The 17969-nt window shown below is 36.7% G+C and overlaps 1 non-coding gene across 1 annotated transcript; it reads left to right on the forward strand.

Moving 5' to 3' along the window:
- Window positions 1-1443: 1443 nt before the first annotated feature.
- On the forward strand, window positions 1444-1550 carry LOC141636803 (small nucleolar RNA R71). Its single transcript, XR_012541388.1, has one exon. It is a non-coding gene; the product is annotated as a small nucleolar RNA R71 (small nucleolar RNA).
- Window positions 1551-17969: the final 16419 nt, after the last annotated feature.

The following is a 17969-nucleotide window of genomic DNA, read 5'->3' on the forward strand; positions in this document are numbered from 1 at the left end:
GTGAGTGTGACAGTGTGCACAGTTTCAAGTGACTTCTTTTTAGATAAGAGTTGCTTCATGAATTTCATGTAAGCAGGCACTTGATTGACTAACTCAAGAAAAGGAACTTGTACGTTTAAGCTACGAACAACATTTTCAAATTTATTAAACGATACCTGTTCCTTTGTCGGCACCAATATCTCCGGATAGGGGGCTGAAAGTAGCAACTTAGCCCTCTCCTCAAAATCCCTCATGTCAGGCTGAAAATCCACCACCTTCTCTTTGTTGAAGCTCGAACCCTCTTCAGACCGTCTCAAAAATGAGCCATTAATCGTCATTGGGTCATACTTCGGAACTGGAACTGACCAATCAGCATTTGGGTCTTGCCCCAACGTTTTCGGAGTTGTCGTACCCCGAAACAAGTGATCCCTCAAGTTATTAGGGATTGGAAGACGAAAAGAATCACCTTCAGCAGCGCTGTCAGCCGATCGACCAGGGATGTCAGTCGATCGACTGAGTTCTACAGTTCCAGAAGCTGTCTCTTTGCACGGACTGGTCGATCGACTGGGTATGTCAGTCAATCGACTGACATACCTGCTGATCGTCTTTTTCTTGTTATTATTCGTTACAGCTTTCTTTTGACACGGTTCCGCCTCATCTTTTTCAACGACATCCTCGACCATATCGGACCCAACAAGGGTAGACCCACTCCTCAAGGTAATTGCATTTAAGGTCTCCTTTTGATCAGTTTGAGTCGGTAAATGTCCCGGAGCTTGAGTTATATTCTTGCTAGCCAATTGGGCAATTTGGCTCTCTAACATCTTTATCCCGGCCTCTCTAGCTTGGGACTCCTTCAGCAACAAGTTCTTCAATTCGGCAAACTCAGAATTTTGGGATTCTTTATTCTTCGCCGAGGGACATACAGGGGATTTTGGAACTGTTGTTGCTTATGAGGGGGCACATAATTCTGCTGCTTTCTTCTTTGTTGTGGAGGTTGAGTCGGATTCAAGACATTTTGGTCGCTCCACCTCAGATTCGGATGGACATTCGGCTCATAGTAAGTGTTTGTCTGCCTATAATGTTGAAAGGCAGCACAGGACTCAAAGGGATTAGGACAGTTGTCTGAAACATGTCCCTCAGCTCTACATCTTTTGCAGATGAAAGGACCATCTGAAATAGCATTCACATGGTAGATCCTTCCTTTTGAAGCTCCTCCCAACTCGTACTTATCAAATCTCGCCGTGAGAGCCTCTAATGCAGCTACAGAAGGAGATTCAGCAGCTCTCCTTTGATTTCCTCTGGAATTTCCATACTCAGCTTTATGGGTGGCCAAGTCATCAATGATTTTCCAGCCCTTAGTCTCTCCCATATTCTCCTGGAATCGGCCACTAGCTGCCGCATCCAGGATAGCCCTGATCGTCATAGAGCCCATTGTAGAACTGATTGCATAGGCTCCATTTCTCAAACCCATGATGCGGAATGGTTCGCACCAGCTTCTTGAAACGGACCCATGCCTCATGAAAGTTCTCATCAGGCCCCTGTTTAAAGCTTGTGATTTGAGCTCTAATAGCATTCGTCTTCGAGGCAGAGAAATATTTCTTATAAAACGCTAAGGCCAGCGAATTCCAGTCAGTGATTCCATTAGCAGCTCGGTCCAGGTCTCTGTACCACTCCCTTGCAGCATCGCAGAGTGAGAATATAAACATTGTCTCCTTCACCTGGTCCTGGGTCACACCGGTCGGCGGGGATATAGAGCAGCAATAATCGATAAATATCTCCATGTGCTTGGCTGCATCTTCATTTGCTGCTCCCCCGAATTGGTTTCTCTCAACCAAGTTGATATAAGAAGGCTTCGGTTCGAATTTCCTATCAGCTCCCGGTAATTCGAACCCCTTGTATAGATTTGCTGCTGCCGGCTCAGAGTTACTTGCTATAGTCGCTTCTTCAGCCATCTCTAAAAAATCTGGAGAGGTGACGGTGTCAGCTGATGAAGTAGAAATAGGAGATGAAGGTGGATCCTCCTCGAACAGCTCTTCCTCTGTCGGCAATATCCTAGATGATCGTCTCAACTCGAGCAAAGTCTTCTCAATCTCAGGATTGAACGGTACTAACTCACCACCCTGTGACCTGCGCATAAGAGGAAACTACAAAAAGACTATGAGAATATTTTAAGGAACAAATGTTCCTTAAACTAAGAAACAGACTAATAAAACAACTAAAAATTAGAACAATTGCCTCTCCGGCAACGGCACCAAAATTTTGATACCCGTCGTTGTGAGTACCAAAAATAATATTTATAATACCTATTAAAACTAACAGAAGCTAGTGGTAACAGGGTCGAACCACAGAGAGGAAGATGTAATTATTAGTTATCTAATTTCAGTCTAAGGTAACGAATGTGGGGGTTGAGTTGATTTGGTCTATAGCTAAAACAAAAAAGACAATAAACTAAATAAATGGATGAAACAGATATTAAAAAGGGTGCTAAGGGTGGTCGGTTCACTGTAGTTTCGGCGGCAGCAAACTAGGTAGGTCTAAAACAAACACGTGAGACGGAAAAATAAGAGGTCCTCTCGGTCCACTCTCACAAGTAACATCTTTCGATCTCGCTACAAGTCCCTAATATCACTAATACTAACTTTCGTCCTGAAAAGTGACTAAAAGGCTAAACTAACTTATCTTTCGATCTCGTTAATCTAGTCGTCTTAATTAGGTATGCTATCTCCCTTCCCTATCTTACGATCTTTATTAGGTCGGTCAAATCCTAAACATTCAACTAGTCGCGTGCACTCGATTCGTCAAATATAGAAATTAAATTAATTAAAACGAAGCATATCTCACGAGGCCAGTCGATCGACCAAGGTAGGCGGTCGATCGACCGTGGCGCGATTCAGGGTTCCCTATTCTAATGCCGCCTACACTACAAATTCCATACATCTTAGCACAGGGTATTTAGCTACTCATGACTACGATAAAAACAACAGTAAAATTGACTAATAAAACTACTGAATTCATGCTTGAAATAGTTGAACAAACAAATAGCATAAGATGATGATTTCGGCTTTGGGAAACTAAGTAGCAATTCCTATACTACGAATGAAATAAGCAACGAGACAGAACGGAAGAATACCGAAAAGGAATCGCAGGCAAAGATCCAGAACCGAAAGCGAAAGTAATTGTCTTGAACACAGAATAATATTTAGAACCCTAATTCTCAATGCTAAACTTAAACTGAATCCAAACTCGACAAAAAGGAACTCCCTTATGCTGAAACTAAAGCTACGTTATATAGGAATACAACGTAGTTCTTATTTCCTAAAACCTAATACAATGGGCTTCAAACTTCTCGATCTTTTAATTCATGTCTGAAAGAGCGTCTTGGTCGATCGACCATGCAAGGCAGTCGATCGACTGCTCTTCGCTGAACAGTGGCTACTGGAACTCGTGGGTTGGTCGATCGACTATGGGCAGCGGTCGATCGACTGAAGTAGCTGATACTTGACTTCTAACTTCTCGTGGATTTGTCTTTCGGGCCTCGAAATGCGCACCAAGCTCGTTCCCTGAGGAAATACTTCATGTCAAATGCAATGCAAGATACTCTGGGACGGATTTGGCTCAATATTTACTCATTTTCGCATAAATCTGCAATATTACATAAAAATACGAAAGTAGACGAAATGGGGCAAATAGTAGCCTTAAACCACATAAATAAGCTCTGAAATGCGTGTAAATAGAGTGTAAAACATCATATAATTGACACGCATCAATAGCCTATGGCTAATGCCTGGACATCTTCAAAGGTATGACAAGGCTTCATGATCATTGCATCGTAGAAGTCACTGTCTAGGGGTAGCCCTTGCCTAACAGCTTCCACGGCTGTTCCAACATCACATCTGGGGATTGACACGTTTTCCTTGTTGAATATTGTCATGTAAGATCTAATTGATTCACCAGGCTTTTTCTTGATCCTGTATAAGTCACTGGATCTCTTCTCTAGTTCCCTGCTGCTGGCAAACTGATGGTTGAAGGAGTTGACCAGGTCGACAAAGGACTTGATGCTTCCGTTTGGCAGGTTTATGTACCATTACAGGGCAGGCCCATTCAGGGTTGTCCTAAACCCCTTGCCCATGCAAACTTGTCGTAGTTCACTGGGAATAGATGTTGCCAACATTCTTTCCATGTAATAGGCTACTTGATTTTGTGGATCTGTGGTCCCATCATAGATTCTCATTGAGGGAACCACAAATTTCTTTGGTAGGTCTATTCTTGCTATTTCATCCACAAAGGGTGAATCACCATAACTTTCTCGATTTGCTTCCTCAATTGGGGTAAAAACTCCGGGAATCTTTTCAAATCTTTCATGGAGTTTTTGGATTTCCTGGAGCATAGCCATCATGATTGCTGTGTTGGTTTGATCTGGTGGGGTTTCTTCATTTTGGATTTCCTCTGAGTCTGTTTCTTCTCCTGCTTTGGACTTTGGTGGAGTAGGAGTGCCAAAGTTGGAGAAATCAATGTTCCTGATAATTGAGGAGAATGGTGTGCCAGGTTGAACTTTCAACTTTGATCCTGAAGTTTTTTCTCCTAGCCTTAGTTTCAGGCTGGATTCTGATTCCTTTAATTTTGCATTTTCAGCTTCAGCCTGGGCCATTTTCTGTTTCAGTTGTTCCATTTCCAACAATTGTTGTTGGGCGGCAGCTAGTTGTTGTTCAATGCTATCTCCTGTCATTTCTCAAGTTTTTGTGTTGTTTAGTTTTGGGTTTTTGATTATTTTTTAGCTAGATGCCCTACGGTGGGCGCCAATTGTTTCGGCAGGGATTTCACTTAACCGAAAAGTCCTGCCAGGGGAATTAAGGAGGGGTGATCTAACTCAAGTAGTTTGCCAGACTAGTATTGCTAAGTAAATAAATAAGTAAAAAGTAAAGACACAAAGATTTTATACGTGGAAAAACACTGTGAATAAGGGAAAAAACCACGGGCACAAAGCCAGGAGAGATTGTTACTAAGATTTTGAGTAGTCTACAGAGTACTGGTGTACCAGGCGTGACAAGTAAAGGATATTGCTTTAATATATTTTGAATACAAGAATGAGAGTGATGGTATGAGTATATCAGTGTATGTTCCAATGTCCCTTTTGTTTTTATCTTCTCTTCAATTTATATTAGCCTCCAAAAGTAGCTTCCTCTCATCTGTTTAGGGTTTCCTGGTAAATAGGACGCGTGCCTATTTACCAGGAAGTAGTTAATTGACTGTAGCAGCATTTCAGCCGTTGCTTTTGACTCTTTCTTCCATCTTCTTCTTTTGAGTTGGTCTTACTTGTTTGTAGGGAACTTACTTATATGGCCTGGTCGTGTCTTTCTTGTAGCCTGTCAGCTTGGATAATGTTTCTCTTGTACCTGATGTAGTTTCCTTTCAGGACAGGCTTAGTAGTTACCTGTCCTGTGCTTCTCTCCTGCTTGATGCCTGTCTGTATACTCTTAATGCCTGACTTGGAGTATTTTCTGCTCACGTCTTGGCTTTGAACATTGTCTGGCCTTTGTCAGACAAGGCAGGATAATTCTGGGCCCAACAATATATATATATATATATATATATATATATATATATAATATATAATATATATATATATATATAGAGGCAAGATCCGGTGAGTCCACCTATATATTTGAGTCCATGAGTCCATAAAACAATATCACGAATTTTTTTTTCAATTTTTTTTTCGAATTTTTTTTTTTCAAAATTTTTTTTTCCGAAAAATTTTTTTTTTTTTATTTTTTTATTTTTAGAAAATTTTTCAAATTTTTTTTTCCGATTTTTTTTTTAAGCTGTGATATTGTTTAGTATAACGTGTGATATTGTATTACAAAATAATATCACGATTTTTTTTTCAAAATTTTCTTTTCGAAAAAGGTTTTTTTTTTTTTTTTTTTTAAAAAAAAATTTAATGTATGCTGTGATATTGTTTAGTATAACGTGTGATATTGTATTACAAAACAATATCACGATTTTTTTTTCGAATTTTTTTTTCTAAAACTTTTTTTTTTTAGTTGTGATATTGTTTAGTATAACGTGTGAAACAGTAAGCTGTGATATTGTGTAGTATAACGTGTGATATTGTATCATGGACTCACGGACTCAAAAAGATAGGGTGGACTCATGTGATCCTAATTCTATATATATATATATATATATATATATAGAATTAGGTTCAAATGAGTCCCCTTAGAGTAGATGAGTCCATGAGTCCCATTATAAACCTTTGGATCAAAAAAAATGAAGGGCTAAGATTTGGGAAAAAAAAAGATCCGATATAAATACAAAAAAAAACCCTAATTCACTCTTCCTCACCTATTCATTCAGTCACTTTCCCTCCTCTCTCTACCTCCCTCCTCTCTCTCTCTAACTCCCTCATCTCCTCTCTTTTCGGCCGCCCCTTTCACGCCACCCTTGCCACACCGCCTCCTTCCTCTCCTCTGCTACCTCCCTCGCACCACCCGACATCACGCCGCCCGACATCACACTGCAGTTTCCCCCCCTTCTCCCACGCCACCACGCCACCACGTTCATTTTCCTTTTTTTTTTTTTTTTTTTTTTTTTTTCCTTTTCAAATCGAGAAAGTGGTTGTTGTTGTGGCTTATTTTTTTTTTCCTTTTTAGATCTAGCCGCGGGTTTGGTGGGTTATTTTTTTTTCCTTTTCGGATATGGCGCGGGGGAGGGTGGTGGAGTGGTTTTTGGTCGTGGTGGTTGTGGTGACTCATGGTGTTGTCTTTTTATTTTAGATTTTTTTTTTTCCGAAAACTTCCTTTTTCTCTTTTTTGTTTGGAAAATTTCAGATTTACAAATAAATTTATGCGACCTTCCATTTTACAAATAAATTTATGCGACCTTTCATTTTTTTTTTCGAAAATTTACTAATTTTTTTATCATTTGTGTCAAAAATTTTAGATCTTGATTAAAAATATGAGATATTTCATGTTTAATCGAAAATTTAATTACAAAATATCAATATGGCGACGGTGAAGGTGATGCGACGGGACGTGGTGGTCATGTCGTGGCTTTCTCCTTTTTTTTCTTTTTTTTCAGATTGGTGGTGCTTGGGGGCGGTTGTTGCAGGGGGACGTCATGGTCGCTGGTGGTCAGAACTATTGTTGGTGGTGGATGGTTTGGTTGTTGTGGTGGTGGCCGCGGGGTTATTTTGTTGGTAACGATGGGTGATGTGGATTAAAATTTCAAAAATATGGACTAAAATTTCACTCATATTGACTAAAGTTTCACTTGACCCGCCCTAAAATTTATTTCACGGATAATGGTTTAAAGTTTCACATGACATGGACTAAATTTTCACATAATATGGACTAAAGTTTCATTCCTAAGAGAATAAAGTTTCAAAAATTATAGTTAAAGTTACAATTGTAAAACATTATTTTTAAGTTCCTAAAATGACAATTTAAAAAAATTATAAACCAGTAAAATTAACTAAATTCAAATTTTTATATTTTATTTTATCTAAAAAATTAAAGTTCTAATTTTTAGCATTAAAGTTTCAGTCGTAAAATATTTAAATTACATTTATAAATCAGTAAAATTAAAAACATTAAAAATTTTATATTAGAAATTGTTTAAAAAAATTAAAGTTTCAATTTTTAGAATTAAAGTTTCAGTCGTAAAACATTAAAGTTACATTTATAAATCAATAAAATTAAAAAAATTGAAATTTTTAAATTAGAAATTGTTTTAAAAAATCAAAGTTTTAATTTTTAGCATTAAAGTTTCATTCGTAAAACATTAAAGTTATATTTATAAATCTGTAAAAATAAATAAATTCAAAGTTTAATATTAAAAATTAGTTAAAAAAATTAAAGTTTCAATTTTTAGCATTAAAGTTTCATTCGTAAAACATTAAAGTTATATTTATAAATCTGTAAAAATAAATAAATTCAAAGTTTAATATTAAAAATTAGTTAAAAAAATTAAAGTTTTAATTTTTAGCATTAAAGTTTCATTCGTAAAACATTAAAGTTATATTTATAAATCTGTAAAATTAAATAAATTCAAATTTTAATATTAGAAATTGGCCAAAAAAATTAAAGTTTTAATTTTTAGCATTAAAATTTCATTCATAAAAGTTAAACTTATAATTGTAAGAATTAAAGTTAAACTAATAAATTAAAGTTTCAGTTATAAAACATTAAAGTTTTCATCTTAGAATTGTAAAATCTCAACCATCAATTTTTGAGATCAATGGCTAGGATTAGGACTTAGTGGACTCACCATTTTAGGTGGACTCATTAGAACTTGCCTATATATATATATATATATATATATATATATATATATATATATATATATATATATATATATATATATATAGGGGCGGGTTGTGTCTGAACCGCCTTAACGTATTTAACTAGCTTATTTTGACACTTTTTTTTTTGTTTTTTTTTTTTTTTGTTTTTCAAATACACTTTATTTCTTTACTACATACACTCCTTATTAGATACATTTTATTACATATGTAAATACAAATTTTTCAACACTAAAATTATAGATGCACTTTTATACTTTTTTAAACTAATTTTTTTACGGATACATTTTTTTTTTGCGGATACACATGATATTAACACCAGATACACATTTTAATAATTCTGGATACACAAGTTTATACTTCCGGATACGCATCATATTAAAACCAGATACACATGGTTCTACTGTCGGATACACATGTATCTCGTATTAATACCGTGTGTATCTAGGGTGGTATTTTGTGTATCCACCCTTCTACCATACTACCACAGCCCACCACCACCTACCACCACCACCACCGCCATCAGCACTGCCCCACCACCCCCACCACCACCACCATCCCCCCACCAGATACACATGTATCCAAAAGCATTGACTTGTGTATCTACAATACTAATAAGTGTACCTCCATAAATCTATCACGACTAGGTACGCACATCGATTTGTGTACCTCACCATACTCGCTTGCGTATCTGGACTAGTTATTTGTGTATCCACCATCTCTACCACTCCGACCACCACCAAAGTCTTCACACCCACTGCCACCACAAAAGTTTTCACATCCACTGCCACCACTAAAGCAGAAGCCATACCCGACCACCAAGACCAACACTAACAGAATCAGAAACCTCGAAATCCGCATGCTTGAAACACACCCAATTCCAGGCAGAGAAGGGAAATTTAAACTGATCAGAATATTAATGCAAATTAACAAGATTACTAGTATATCATACTAACCCAAGTAATTGTCTTGAACACAGAATAATATTTAGAACACTAATTCTTAATGCTAAACTTAAACTGAATCCAAACTCGACAAAAAGGAACTCCCTTATGCTGAAACTAAAGCTACGTTATATAGGAATACAACGTAGTTCTTATTTCCTAAAACCTAATACAATAGGCTTCAAACTTCTCGATCTTTTAATTCATGTCTGAAAGAGCGTCTTGGTCGATCGACCATGCAAGGCAGTCGATCGACTGCTCTTCGCTGAACAGTGGTTACTGGAACTCGTGGGTTGGTCGATCGACTATGGGCAGCGGTCGATCGACTGAAGTAGCTGATACTTGACTTCTAACTTCTCGTGGATTTGTCTTTCGGGCCTCGAAATGCGCACCAAGCTCGTTCCCTGAGGAAATACTTCATGTCAAATGCAATGCAAGATACTCTGGGACGGATTTGGCTCAATATTTACTCATTTTCGCATAAATCTGCAATATTACATAAAAATACGAAAGTAGACGAAATGGGGCAAATAGTAGCCTTAAACCACATAAATAAGCTCTGAAATGCGTGTAAAATAGAGTGTAAAACATCATATAATTGACACGCATCAATAGCCTATGGCTAATGCCTAGACATCTTCAAAGGTATGACAAGGCTTCATGATCATTGCATCGTAGAAGTCACTGTCTAGGGGTAGCCCTTGCCTGACAGCTTCCACGGCTGTTCCAACATCACATCTGGGGATTGACACGTTTTCCTTGTTGAATATTGTCATGTAAGATCTAATTGATTCACCAGGCTTTTTCTTGATCCTGTATAAGTCACTGGATCTCTTCTCTAGTTCCCCTTTGGCAAACTGATGGTTGAAGGAGTTGACCAGGTCGACAAAGGACTTGATGCTTCCGTTTGGCAGGTTTATGTACCATTACAGGGCAGGCCCATTCAGGGTTGTCCTAAACCCCTTGCCCATGCAAACTTGTCGTAGTTCACTGGGAATAGATGTTGCCAACATTCTTTCCATGTAATAGGCTACTTGATTTTGTGGATCTGTGGTCCCATCATAGATTCTCATTGAGGGAACCACAAATTTCTTTGGTAGGTCTATTCTTGCTATTTCATCCACAAAGGGTGAATCACCATAACTTTCTCGATTTGCTTCCTCAATTGGGGTAAAAACTCCGGGAATCTTTTCAAATCTTTCATGGAGTTTTTGGATTTCCTGGAGCATAGCCATCATGATTGCTGTGTTGGTTTGATCTGGTGGGGTTTCTTCATTTTGGATTTCCTCTCGAGTCTGTTTCTTCTCCGCTTTGGACTTTGGTGGAGTAGGAGTGCCAAAGTTGGAGAAATCAATGTTCACGATAATTGAGGAGAATGGTGTGCCGGGTTGAACTTTCAACTTTGATCTGAAGTTTTTTCTCCTAGCCTTAGTTTGGTGGATTCGATTCCTTTAATTTTGCATTTTCAAACTTCCACTGGGCCATTTTTGCATTTGATTGTTCCATTTCCAACAATTGTTGTTGGGCGGCAACTAGTTGTTGTTCAATGCTATCTCCTGTCATTTCTCAAGTTTTTGTGTTGTTTAGTTTTGGGTTTTTGATTATTTTTTAGCTAGATGCCCTACGGTGGGCGCCAATTGTTTCGGCAGGGATTTCACTTAACCGAAAAGTCCTGCCAGGGGAATTAAGGAGGGGTGATCTAACTCAAGTAGTTTGCCAGACTACTATTGCTAAGTATATAAATAAGTAAAAAGTAAAGACACAAAGATTTTATACGTGGAAAAACACTGTGAATAAGGGAAAAAACCACGGGCACAAACCCAGGAGAGATTGTTACTAAGATTTTGAGTAGCCTACAGAGTACTGGTGTACCAGGCGTGACAGGTAAAGGATATTGCTTTAATATATTTTGAATACAAGAATGAGAGTGATGGTATGAGTATATCAGTGTATGTTCCAATGTCCCTTTTTTTTTTATCTTCTCTTCAATTTATATTAGCCTCCAAAAGTAGCTTCCTCTCATCTGTTTAGGGTTTCCTGGTAAATAGGACGCGTGCCTATTTACCAGGAAGTAGTTAATTGACTGTAGCAGCATTTCAGCCGTTGCTTTTGACTCTTTCTTCCATCTTCTTCTTTTGAGTTGGTCTTACTTGTTTGTAGGGAACTTACTTATATGGCCTGGTCGTGTCTTTCTTGTAGCCTGTCAGCTTGGATAATGTTTCTCTTGTACCTGATGTAGTTTTCTTTCAGGACAGGCTTAGTAGTTACCTGTCCTGTGCTTCTCTCCTGCTTGATGCCTGTCTGTGTACTCTTAATGCCTGACTTGGAGTATTTTCTGCTCACGTCTCGGCTTTGAACATTGTCTGGCCTTTGTCAGACAAGGCAGGATAATTCTGGGCCCAACAATATATATATATATATATATATATATATATATATATATATATATATATATATATATATATATAGAGGCAAGATCCGGTGAGTCCACCTATATATTTGAGTCCATGAGTCCATAAAACAATATCACGATTTTTTTTTTTCAATTTTTTTTTCGAATTTTTTTTTTTCAAAATTTTTTTTTCCGAAAAAGTTTTTTTTTTTTTTTTTATTTTTAGAAAAATTTTTTTTTTTTCGAAAATTTTTTTTTCAAATTTTTTTTCCCGATTTTTTTTTTTTTTAAGCTGTGATATTGTTTAGTATAACGTGTGATATTGTATTACAAAATAATATCACGATTGTTTTTTCAAAATTTTCTTTTCGAAAAAGGTTTTTTTTTTTTTTTTTTTTTTTAAAAAAATTTTTTTAATGTATGCTGTGATATTGTTTAGTATAACGTGTGATATTGTATTACAAAACAATATCACGATTTTTTTTTCGAATTTTTTTTTCTAAAACTTTTTTTTTTTCAGTTGTGATATTGTTTAGTATAACGTGTGAAACTGTAAGCTGTGATATTGTGTAGTATAACGTGTGATATTGTATCATGGACTCACGGACTCAAAAAGATAGGGTGGACTCATGTGATCCTAATTCTATATATATATATATATATATATATATATATATATATATATATATATATATATATAGGGGCGGGTTCAGTGTACGAATCGCCTTAACGTACTGAACCGCATTTAACTAGCTTATTTTGACACTTTTTTTTTTTGTTTTTTTTTTTGTTTTTCAGATACACTTTATTTCTTTACTACATACACTCCTTATTAGATACATTTTATTACATATGTAAATACAAATTTTTCAACACTAAAATTATAGATGCACTTTTATACTTTTTTAAACTAATTTTTTTACGGATACATTTTTTTTTTTTGCGGATACACATGATATTAACACCAGATACACATTTTAATAATTCTGGATACAGAAGTTTATACTTCCGGATACGCATCATATTAAAACCAGATACACATGGTTCTACTGTCGGATACACATGTATCTCGTATTAATACCGTGTGTATCTAGGGTGGTATTTTGTGTATCCACCCTTCTACCATACTACCACAGCCCACCACCACCTACCACCACCACCACCGCCATCAGCACTGCCCCACCACCCCCACCACCACCACCATCCCCCCACCAGATACACATGTATCCAAAAGCATTGACTTGTATATCTACAATACTAATAAGTGTACCTCCATACATCTATCACGACTAGGTACGCACATCGATTTGTGTACCTCACCATACTCGCTTGCGTATCTGGACTAGTTATTTGTGTATCCACCATCTCTACCACTCCGACCACCACCAAAGTCTTCACACCCACTGCCACCACAAAAGTTTTCACATCCACTGCCACCACTAAAGCAGAAGCCATACCCGACCACCAAGACCAACACTAACAGAATCAGAAACCTCGAAATCCGCATGCTTGAAACACACCCAATTCCAGGCAGAGAAGGGAAATTTAAACTGATCAGAATATTAATGCAAATTAACAAGATTACTAGTATATCATACTAACCCAAATATTAGAAACGGAATATTTACATAAAATAAGATTATCTGAAACTGATTGAAAATGAACCAGAAGAAACCAGTAACAGGAGTTCAGCTTCAAAAACATAGTGTGTACCAGTATCCAACACTATTAACACTGAAAGACTTCATTTAAGCCAAAACCATGTGAATTCTCTTAAAAGCAGCTGAGTTCAACAGCTGGACACACACATGCATGGGATATTTTAAATGAGTCAGAGTAGGTAGCGAAATAGAGTGACATTGTTTTCCAGCAAGCAGAATACTAAACTGCTTGCACACATCATCCGATCCCCAACACCACGACTCACCCCACCACAAACCAAACCGCAACACCCTACCACGAACCTCCTTATCACCACTTCCGACCGTCGCCAACTATTATTACTTACAAATTTGTAGATCTGGTAATATTAAAACAATATTTTCATACAAATGTACTGATCTAAAGAATAGATCAATTAAAAATGAATAAGAATTACAAAAAAAAAAAATGATTAAATTAATGAATTGTGGTAGAATTTCGAGGCAAATAAATAACTCATTTCCTCTTTAAATTCGACATTTGAGTTATAGATCGACGACATTAAAAGGCACGACGAAGTTATCGGGAAGTTGAGAGCCGAAATTAGGTAAGGCTAGGTTTTTTTCCGTTTCAGAATTCGATCTAAATGTTAGATCTACCAAAAACGAAGTAAAATTTCAAAATTTATTTATTAAATTTTGTTTCTAATTGGTAGATCTATTCAAATTAACAAGAAATTTTAAAAAAAAATTATGGAAACGCATTTTTAGTGAATCGCCGGAAAAGTAATGAAGCCCGGAGCTCCGACACCGTGCGAAGGTGAGCCACGAGAGAAGAAAAAATAAAGGAGATGAGGAAATCAGGAAAAGCATCAACGAGAAATGTAGCAAGGAGACGAGGAGAAGCCTTCGCTGGGCGCCGTCAATCGACCTGGTTGTCGGTGGTTCGCCGACGGCGACAACAGCTGTAGTCGGTGATGAGGGAGGATGGAAAGGAGTGATGAAGATGGAGTTTGGGTTTGTGGGAATAGAGTGGAGTGATATGAGAATGAGATGACAGCATTGAATTTATGCGAGTGATGGGGAAGGGAGGTAGTTCAGGACCGTTGATTTCTTCAATCCAATGGTTCCTATTCAGTTCGTACGGTTCGCACCGTAATTTAGTTCGTACGGGATCCGATTCTATATATATATATATATATATATATATATATATATATATATATATATATATATATATATATATATATATATATATATATATATATATATATATATATATATATATATATATATATATATATATATATATATATATATATATATATATATATATAGGGGGGGGGCGGGTTCACGTCTGGCGGAGTTACGGTGCGAAGTAACTGCATTTAACTAGCTTCAATCCAGTTTTTTTTTTTTTTTTTTTTTCAGATACACTTTATTTTCTTACCAGATACGCCTCTTATTCAGATACATTGTATGACACATGTAGATACACTCTTTCCACACTAAAATTCTAAATACACTTTTACACTTTTTTAACACTAATTTTTTTGGGAGTTATAAGACTAACTCCAAGATACATTTTATACTATTTACGGATACATTTTATATTATTAGCGGATACACATTGTGGAAATTGTTACAAATTTTAACATTAACTCTCGGATACATGTTATATTTTTTGCAGATACATTTTATATTTTTTGTGGATACACATGACATTAAAGCCAGATACACATTATAATACTTCTGGATACACAAGTTCATACTTCCGGATACACATCGTATTAATACCAGATACACATGGTTATACTGCCGGATACACATGTATCCCGTATTAATACGGTGTGTATCTGGGTTGATATTTTGTGTATCTAGTGCCAACCATCACCACTGCCTTCATCACCGCCGCCACTACCACCATCGCCACACGCCCCCACCACCACCGCCCTCACCACCATCACCACCACGCCCCACCATAACTAACCAAACCACTATGAATCCGCTGACTAACACTACACCTACTTCCACCGCCACCTCCAGGCACCCCTGACCACCACCACCACCACCGCCACACACCATCACCACCACCATAACCACAAATAAACCAATTATTCAATCAAAACTACATGTTCCTTCCATCGGCCATATCTCGAAACCGGTCATCATGCATATAAAATGCTCTAGAAGTTGGCACAGCAAACGCTACAACCACCACCTTCTCCGCCACCTCATCCACCTCCGCCACTTCTACTTTATCCTTCTCCGATTCTCCTCCTCCTCCTCTTCTTTCACTTTCACTTCCACCTCGCTTACCTTCTTCGCCAAAACCGTCTCCTCCACCATCTTTCCTCCATTAATTTCTCTCCTTCATAAATGAAGTGATATAATTTGCTGAGTTTTGTTTTATAAATGAAGTAATTGAAGTAATTGAACAAGTGATTGAACAAGTGAATTTAAAACTTGTTTTATAAATGAAGTGGTATAATTTGCTGGGTTTTGTTTGGATTATGGGAAAGTATGGAAAGAAGAACAAGTATCTTAAGACAAGTGGTGGTATTGAATTGATGAACCACAACTAAAGTTTTAAAAATACCAACTGGTTGCTCGGTGACGCTACAACATAACCACCATAAATCTCATTTTTTGAAAAATGGTGTGATTTAATTCATAGATCTATAAAAAATGAAGACGAATTACAAAAATCTGACCAAACTATTGACATTGTTGCAGGATTTCGAGTTAAATACAACTTATTTGAGCTAAAAATCACATTAATGGCGGATTAAAGGTGATCGACGGCCAGATTATAACGGAGTTCTGGCAATGGTGAAGGTTGTTACTGGCGGTGACTACGGGTGACTATTTTGTTGGAGTGTCAGGCTCTTTTTTCTTTAGTGTTGAGTGAAATGGGTAGGAGATAGAAGGTGAGAGGGGTATGTGGGTTATTTTATATGAAATCATAGCATTTATCGATGGTGGTCGCCGGAGACTCGCCGGACATTATCCAACGGTGGCAGCAGATCAGAAGAATGAAGATGGGAATTGAGAAGTTTGGTTTATTAGGTTAGGTGAGATTTGAGTGTGGTAGGTAGGAGTAATGTTTTGGGGTTGAGTTTGAGAGGCAAATGATGTCACGTGGGTAGTTGAGTTCTTTAATTTGAGAGTTTTTATTCAGTTCGTACAGTTTGCACCGTAATTTAGTTCGTACAGGATCCTGATTTCTCTCTATATATATATATATATATATATATATATATATATATATATATATATATATATATATACATATATATATATATATACATATATATATATACATATATATATACATATATATATATATATATATATGTATGTATGTATTTATGATCCCTTTAACATAAATGAAATTAGTAGGAGTAAACCACATCGATCTAATGCAGCACATTATTATTAATAACCGTTCCGGAATAAGGATATATCGTCGCCTAATAATCTCCAACATGAAACGGCAAACGTAGTATCCACATTGTATGCTATCTGGCTGGAGAAGGACCTATATTAATACATATATAAAACAGACCAAAATACCAACTTTATAATTACCTAGCTAGCTGCATATAGTTCAAAACCAAATATTTCATTGTATGCTATCCTTTATGCGTCAAAGCCTTTACATGTCAGAGTATATATGGGCTCGGAAGTGAACCATTTATAGAGGGTGATATCTACAGCTAGGGTATATTGGTACTTGATCTAATGACGGCAGGGAAGAGTTCAACAGACAGTATGTTCAAGGAAAGATCGATCATGATTTTCTAAATAATATATTTATTTACTTACCCCTGTTATTTTGATAAAAGTAGGCCTAGTGTCGATCCTAGCTTCCTCCTCGTTTGAAGCTTTTTTTTTCTGAAAGCCTCTGTTTTGACAAAGACAGAAACATATTAATTATGAGTAAAAAAAATTGAAACTTTATTAATGTATAAAGCAGTACTCCCTATATATTATAAACTTACTTTGTAATCAACTCCTTAAATTTCGGTAGGCTCTTTGTGCAAAGAGTCCAACCAAAAAACTTTTTTTGTGGCTGACATTATTGCTCCTAGCACCCAATGCCTCCTGGAGACAATACATTTTAAAAACAAAATTGCTCATGCTGCAAGTTTAAATATTAATTATATTTGAGTAAAAAATGGACATGCTATAGAGACAACAGCCAATTACATACCCTTGTTCATTATAAGAGGCAAAAACAAGCTTTTTGTTCTTTGCCAATTCTCGAGCAATGTAGACTATACGTTCTTGGTACTCAATAATTGGGATATGCATAGATAAGATATAGGGGCACATGAATCCATATTGGTCATTTGGAACCTTGTTCTCAACCATCACTTGGGTCTTCAAGTACCTAAAGATATAAGTGCTAGATATCAATCCCAAGAAGGCCAGCCCATATGGCTAGGATATCCCATGACACGACTGCTTCATTTTCTTGACCAAAAATATCTGACTCGAGCGGAATAAGAATCAATTGCTCACTCGTAACCCGACGATCAGCCACTTGATACAATGCTCTTATTGTCAGTGTCCTTACTTTTTGCATGTAAACATTCCCAGTATAAGTAGGTTTACTTGATAGGCTCCTAACATCTTTCAGTTTGGAGAAACTATGGGAGTTCGGTTTAGTGCTTGTGCCAACATCCTGTATGTTAATTAAGAAGACA

Source organism: Silene latifolia, chromosome Y (genome assembly GCF_048544455.1).
Source record: "Silene latifolia isolate original U9 population chromosome Y, ASM4854445v1, whole genome shotgun sequence".
Classification (NCBI taxonomy): Eukaryota; Viridiplantae; Streptophyta; class Magnoliopsida; order Caryophyllales; family Caryophyllaceae; genus Silene; species Silene latifolia.